The 7,957-nt window shown below is 42.6% G+C and overlaps 1 protein-coding gene across 1 annotated transcript in view; it reads left to right on the top strand.

Moving 5' to 3' along the window:
* Positions 1 to 7,957, top strand: part of sdc2 (syndecan 2) — a 62,539-nt gene that overhangs the window by 21,354 nt on the left and 33,228 nt on the right. The gene's annotated exons all lie outside the window — the stretch shown is intronic.

Here is a 7,957-nt window from a genome sequence, read left to right as displayed (position 1 = left end):
AAAGCGGCAAATCGCTCTCCTCTACACCCCCCCCCCCCCCCCCCTCACATGCCTCTGCCCCATCTGCTTCTCTCTCCCTCTCCCTCTCCCCTCTGGCTTTCATCTCAGGTGATAAAGGCCTATTTGTCAGAGCTGGCAGTGGAGAGATTGGCGTCCTGGATGGAGGAATGTGGAACAGCATCTTTTTTTTCCTGCACACTGATAAGTGCATAAATAGCTACATGTATTAACAGGCATGGAAATATGGGTTGGTTATCTGGATTTCCATACGTTCGTAATCCAACCATCTATGCATGTTATCCAAAATACATGAGGTGAATTGATAAGACCAGGTTTGAAGTGAAAACAGACAAACAATTTCAGAGTGTGTCTGCACACGGTGGTGGCTGAGCTGACGGCCGGCAAAGAAGCGCTAACAACGGCAACAGTGCTGACAGAGCTATAGGGTGTTAGCCAGGGTAGACGTGATGCTGCATAACAATGCCGCCTCAATATCAGCGGTAACCACCGTATGAGAGCAGTGCAAAGCAGCAGCGATGAATTAGCCAGTGGGGTAAACACACAGGGGCCCACATGCATGTGCAGGCCTCATGTGCGACAGTCTACCACAACAACAACAACCAGAAAAGCTCCAATTATAACACATACAGAGGGTGCCAGACTTAATTCACTGCTCAGGATCGATTCTTGGTCTGAATAACCCTGATTTTATGAATCAGTTAATACATTTTGTTCTGTTAATATAAAGATACAAATATTTTCTTAATTGTGTTTTGTCCATTTGCACATTTTCAGTGCATTATTGCAGAGCATTGAGCTTTCACAGCCATCATACCCTCTCCTCCTACTCCACTCCTTCTATATCTGTTGTATTTTATGTGGTGAGGACGACATGTGGCAAACTTTGACCCCCCTCGGTCCTCGAGAGAGCTTTCTTGTTGCGGTGTTAATGATCTGGCAATGAAGAGCCCAGGGGTTTTATTTCCTTATTCTTTTTTTTGGCAACATCTCGGTTAGATACACACAGACCAGGAGACGCTTAAGTGCGGAAAAAAAGCTGCACTATATTAAATTTAAAACTGGTTACGTGGTTCATCCATCAAACAAACACATGCGTGCACGCTTTTATGTATACAGTGTGAGAGCACCAATGTAGACACATGATGCTAAACACACAATCACACACACCTTGCCCCGGGGATTTTTATAACACCAGTGACGCTTTTAAAAGGCAGAGTTGATGGAAACCATGCCCTTCCACTGACAAAGTGACAGAGAGAACCAGACTGTGTGAGGTGTGAGAGACTTGTTTTGTGACACCGAGCACTAGAGGACCCCTCACAACAGAAACCGCTGACAGTCCTGAAAAAAAATCTTTTCATAATAGATTATCTTTGTAAAAAAAAAAAAACTATATGTTCAGTTTCTCAAGTGATTGACTAATTGGCCTCTCTTGCATGGCAAAAAAATGTTTTTAATTTACACTTTTACTCGACTGAGCGAAAAGTGAATTGACCCTGCACCTTGATTGTTATAAGACAAGTTGATTAGCTTAGCTCTTAGTCTGGAGCACATGATCAGTGATTAATGATTTTGACCCCCTATTGAGCCTTATGCGCATGCCATTGTTTCAAAGATTAAGGGCACTGAGTTTAAAACACTTAGCAGTCCCCCTTTATGCTAGACATTATGTGCATGCCAGAGGTAGAGCAGCTAATGGGAGGCTGAGGACAGAACGTCTGAAGTACCACACTGTACTTTTTTTCTTTCTCCCCACTAAACTGAACTCAAGACGTTTGGTCTATGTGCAGTCTTCAGCATGTAATTTACATGACCAGCATTTGGCAATACTTGCAACAACTGTTCAGTTGAAGAACAAAGAGTGCAAGTACAAAGCATCCACAGGCATCATGGAACAAATGTGCACACATACACACAACCTAATTATAGTGATAGGGTTCAAACAAAACACATTCCAGTAGTGTGTGTGTGTGTGTGTGTGTGTGTGTGTGTGTGTGTGTGTGTGTGTGTGTGTGTGTGTACGCTTTGTTGACAAAGAGCAGTCAGTGGTGCAGAACACAGGGCTCTGACTGACTCCATGTGCCTCTCACGTGACTTTGATACTGTACTTGTATGGGTGTATTTAATGTGTAGCATTGAGAGATTACATGTGCGTGCAAATATTAATTTCAATTGAGTCGTCCAGCAGCAGCAGCAGCAGCACCTGTGTTAGTGCAGGAATGGTTGATATTGCAGGCCTGCTGCGGCTTGAAAGACTGCATTCATCCCTTTCCAGAGCACTGACTGACACACTGACAGCCTGATGGAGGAACTGTGTGTGTTTGTGTGTGTAGAGTAGGAGAGGGTCGTGTCTGTGTACACTGTTCGGAGACAGGTCAATGCACAGGTCAAAGCAGCCCCAGACTGTAGTTTGTGTGTTCATGAACATGTGGCAGTTCATGTGTTAATATATGTATATCTGATGCTTGTGTGTGTGTGTTTATGTACCCAAGGCACTGTACTGAAAAAGGGTGTTTGCCTGTGGCACAGGTGTATAAATGCAGAGCAGAGGTTTACATAACACACAGCGTGATAGATCTCAGGCGGGAGCCCTGTGAAGCTTTTGTAGTCTTATCTGTTGAATTATGGTGGCTATATTTATGAAGGAAGGTGTTTTCTAATGCAAATGAAATATTACTTGCTTAATCTGTCAATCCATGCTGGAAATTATGTTTATATACAACTAATGTGAACTGGCAAAACCGTATTGAGGGAAATGTAGTGCTGAGCAAATAACGTTTTCTTTTTCTATATTGTTTATTTAGCAGTGACCAACATGCACAGACTTGTGCGTATAGGTCTCACACTTTGTACAGAAGCATACTTTTGCTTTTACACATTAAATTGATGAACAATAGATGAAAGATGTCTTTAAGAAAACGAGCATGAAAAATAATTGGAATCCCTGCACTCCAGAGATCACAGGAACAACATGTATGAACTTAAGAAAAAAAAAAAAAAATAGGTTTGGGCCTGGAAGTTGATTCATTCCATCATATTTATGAACATTAGATTCTACTGTGTATATATTTATTAGTTTCTACCATATTTGCGTTCTTCACCATCAGCTCCTGATCGAAATATGATGTCTTGCCTTCATGTTCATCTATCCACCTTTCCATAGCTTAACCCACACCCATCCATACCTGCCTCTATATAGTCTCTTACACCCATGCACATACCAACAACCCCACACACGCACACCTGTCCCCTCTGCATTTAGGCAGTCCAGCAATACAATATCTGCTCATCGTGACTGTTAATAACATGTAACCAAAATCCCATTTCCCTGACCTTAATTTAAGAGTTTTTGTTGCCCAAACTTATGACAGTAGTCTGGATGCAAATCCGAAATTCTGGTGTCATGGTCCTGCACTTTGTATGCCTGCCATCTAGGGCTGCAACGATTAGTCGACTAATTGATGAATAATCGACTATTAAAATAATTGGTGACTATTTTAGTAGTCGATTAATCGGTTTGAGTCATTTTTCATATAAAAGTACTATAAAAGTACCCCAAAATACTCTGATTGCAGCTTCTTACGTTCAAATATTGGCAGTTTTACACTCTCCCATGACGGTGAACTAAAACCCTTTGGCGTGAGTATGAAACAAGACATCAGATGACATAATTTTGGGGTTTGGGCGAGACAGACCGATATTTTTCAACATTTTAACACATTTTTCAATGAAATGATTAGTCGACTAATGGAAGAAATAATCGACAGATTAGTCGACAATGAAAATAATCGTGGGCAGCACGGTGGTGTGGTGGTTAGCACTGTCGCCTCACAGCAAGAGGGTTGCCCGTTCGATCCCGGGTGTGGGAGCCCTTCTGTGCGGAGTTTGCATGTTCTCCCCGTGTCAGCGTGGGTTCTCTCCGGGCACTCCGGCTTCCTCCCACAGTCCAAAGACATGCAGATTGGGGACTAGGTTAATTGATAACTCTAAATTGTCCGTAGGTGTGAATGTGAGCGTGAATGGTTGTTTGTCTCTATGTGTCAGCCCTGCGATAGTCTGGCGACCTGTCCAGGGTGTACCCTGCCTCTCGCCCGATGTCAGCTGGGATAGGCTCCAGCCCCCCCGCGACCCTCAAGAGGATGACGCGGTGAGAAGATGAATGAATGAATGAATGTAAATAATCATTAGTTGCAGCCCTACTGCCATCCACTCCCACTGCTTCCTTTAGAAGCCTACGTGATTCATGAATGTGGTGTTTCGTCACCTGAGAGAAATTCTGTCTTTGAACATAATCCAGGCAGTGATTACGTGGCTACAACAACATACTTAAGAACACATCTAAGTAACATACAAATGAAAGATAAGGTAGGGTTGGATTTCCTGATTGATAAAAGCATCCAAATGTTTTCACATATACAGGAGCCACGATTCCGGCCTTTTAACCTCCCACAGTTAGGTAAAAATAGTCCATTTTGAATATTTATACGGGTATAAATGGCTCAGGCATTCAGTTGTTTGGTGGAAAAGTGGCAAAGACTCCGACCACAGATCCAAAAAAGAAACTGCAGTGAGTGTGAAATAAAGTCGGTTCATGGTTCTGGTGTGACCATTAAAGGGTCATTTTGGCAGCGTGCTACCGCAGCAGTAGTTAATGCTGCCAGCTTGGAGAGCCGAACATTCCCAGAAATGAAGAGGAAGTGGTCAGATATCAAAGCCAAATGCCAACAAGTGCAGACATGTTCACCAGTGGAAGCATCGGTGTCACCGCTGGGGGTCAGAGGACACGAGCGTCTGCCGTCTATAATTGGAGACTTCCTCATCAGCAAGAGACACAGGTCTTAGAGTCACTGCATTATTTCTTTGACACACATTCCACTGGCTGTTTCATGCAGCGTGTCATGAAAAATAACATCACTGTTTAGGCCTGGATATGTGTTTGGGAAAAAAGCTCTGAAATCTGATATATGGTTTTATTTATTCAAGTCCTCCCACGGTGAAGTGCTTGTATACATGGCTCCAAGTTATTGTCAGGGTATGCACATTTACTTGTCAACTTTGTTTAAATACAGCCCAATTTTTGCAGGTGCACAGCTTTTATTGTGCAAACACATTGTATATAAATGACAGTCCTGGTATGTCTGCATCCTAACATTTACTCTAAGTTGTTGCAGTGAAATATTTTTACCAGAGCCAAACAAAAAATCAGCATGGTTATTAAAAAGCTCCCCTAAACCTTTGCTAACGTCATCCACCAATGTGGACAAGGGCTGCAGCTAACGACTATTTTCATCATTGTTTTATCTGTCAATTATGTTTTGATTAATGGACTAGTTTACATCAGAATCACTTTTACTGGCCAAGTATGTGCACTCACACAAGGAATTTGGCACCATTTCACCATGTTCAGGGTGTGTAGGGTCTGCAGTGATGTTACCTGCCTGTTTCCTGACTCTGGAGGGGTCCTGAATAGAGAGCAGGCTGGCACCAATGATTTTCCCTGCAGTCGTGACTGTTCATTGTAGTCTGTTTCTGTCCTGTTTGGTGGCTAATCCAAACCACACTGTGATGGACGCACAGAGACCAGATTGGTTTGTTGTAGAGTAGAATTGTATCAGCAGCTCCTGAGGCAGGTTGAACCTCCTGAGCTGGAGCAGGAAGGACATCTTCTGCTGGGCCTTTTCCCCAAACCCCAAGGAACAGCATCAGGGCTTTGAAGCCAATTTGATATAGTGGCCAAATTGTGTAATGACAACTTCCGGGTATGCAACATAATGCCATGAGTTCTGAAAAGACTTTCTCCCATAGACATACATCAGTATATAAATTTTTTGGCTTTGTGCACAACTGAGCAACTTTCATAGGAATGAATGGGGCCCGTCTCAAATGCTGAACATCCGTGCTTCTTCCTGATGGTGTTGATGTTGGAACGTCCCTAGGAAACAGTGGGTCCCAGTGTGATGTCTTTAAATTGCTAGTTTTGTGTGACCACCAGTTCAAAACTGAAAGATATTCAATTTAAAAAGATATAAAACAAAGAAACGCAGTACGTCTCCATATTTGAGAAGATGGATCCAGCAAATGTGTGGCATTAGCTTGGAAAATGTCTTAGATTATTACTCACTCATTCAAAACGTGGTAATTATCTGTCGACTCATTCTACACAGTATACCGTACCATAAGCTTGAGGTTGAGCTTCCACAAATAATTGTTGAAAGATTTTCCATCCATCCAACCCCTGTCCTTTTAGCAGGCCGGTCCAAGGACATGAGATAAAGAGAGACCTGTTTTCTCTCTCGCACTCCCTTACAGATGGTCTTGGCACCCTCTCTAAGTATTCCTCCTTCCCGGCTTTTTAACCAGGAGAGTCTGTCTGTCTGTGTGTCGGCTGCTGACAGCAGCTGAGCACAGCAGAGCTTCAGTTCTGGGCCACATGCTACTCAACCAAACCCCATACGCTTGCACCGAGGGAGCGAGCAGGCTGTTGGCGCAGAGAGGTAGATAACAGTCACACATGCATTTAAATAGAGGTGGATGCATATGCACACATTCCTGCCGACTGAGGCGAGTATTACATAGCAGGCCTGAAAGATGAGAACTCCTGTACAGGCAGCGACGGGGGATGTTATACTGGCTCTTTTATTCTACTTTCTCTAATATACACTGCAGCTCCTGGGAGAATACCTGCTCAGTTAGCAGCATAACTATTAATTTCCTGCTCTTGCACAGACGAAAGGCTAGGGTCTCGTATAGAGTGCACCTGTAGGCTAAAAGTGAAGCTAAGTGAATATTAATGTGATGCAGCTGAAGAGCTGAAATTTGCTCATTTGGGGGCCAAGAAAGAAATGGAAATGCTGCACCGATAGAGGGCCAGATGCCCGCTTGGTTTCATGTAAGATTCAGAGTGAGTGAATTGAGGAGGGTCACAGAAACCTTTGTGACAGAGCAAGCTTTTGTCACAATGTTAATGTTCTCCCCAGGTTAAGTGGGCACTGCAGGCTTTGTCATTTTCAGCCATGATTTGGTGGATACGAGAGAGAAAGAAGCAGAAGACCTCTTTAGTCCAGCTGAAGGTTGCCATGACACCCAGAGGTGGCTATTAATTAAAGGAGGAAACTGATGAAAATTTGCTCTCAGAGTGTGTTTGTGTGTTTCTGTTTGTGTCAGCCATAATTGCCTTTACCTGGGGCTTCAAACGTTGGCTCTTTTTTGTTGTTAGCTCGCTTTTCTTCATCCCTCAGTCTGTGAGCTGCTTTGAAAAATGACATACAAACACAGGTTCCCTTGGGCCCCAAAAGTCCTTGTATGCTTAAATGAATGGCCATAAAATATAGTTCATATTAGAGCTGGAACACTTTTCGACAAAAATAATTGGCCAATATTTTGTCATCGGATTAAGTCATTATTTCTGAAAACAGAGATATAGCTTTTGAATTAAACCTGAAATGATTAGTTTATTAATTGATTTGATCGACAAAAAAATAATTGAAATTGGCATTTCATTTCAGTCATTTTACAAACAATCACAATCACCATGTGAATATTTGATTAAGAGAATTAAGAGGTAAGATATCAACACGACTGCTTCCGTACTTAAAAAACAATGTCAGAAAAGGCTAAAATCTTGTACCAAGATCATCTACACATTACTCATAACCCATAATGTTACGGAGACATTGTTTAAACATCTAAAAACAGCGTTCCCACAGATCCTTAAAGTGATAATTCAGGTTTTTGGACATGAAGTTGTGTGAAACGCTGACCATCTGTAGCTCTGATGTGACGGTGTCACTACTCTCAACGAGCCTCCTGCTCTGAGAAATCGCCCGTAGCTTACCGGAGAAAAAGTAGTTCTGAAGATGTACGGGGGACACGTAACCAAAAGGTTTTAAGCTACAAAAAGTATGCATGTGTTTTGTTAGACTATTTCAATAATTTT

This window comes from Epinephelus moara, chromosome 22 (assembly GCF_006386435.1).
Source record: "Epinephelus moara isolate mb chromosome 22, YSFRI_EMoa_1.0, whole genome shotgun sequence".
NCBI lineage: Eukaryota > Metazoa > Chordata > Actinopteri > Perciformes > Serranidae > Epinephelus > Epinephelus moara.
Note: the sequence above shows the minus strand (reverse complement) of the source record. Positions and strands in the feature narration are given on the sequence as shown.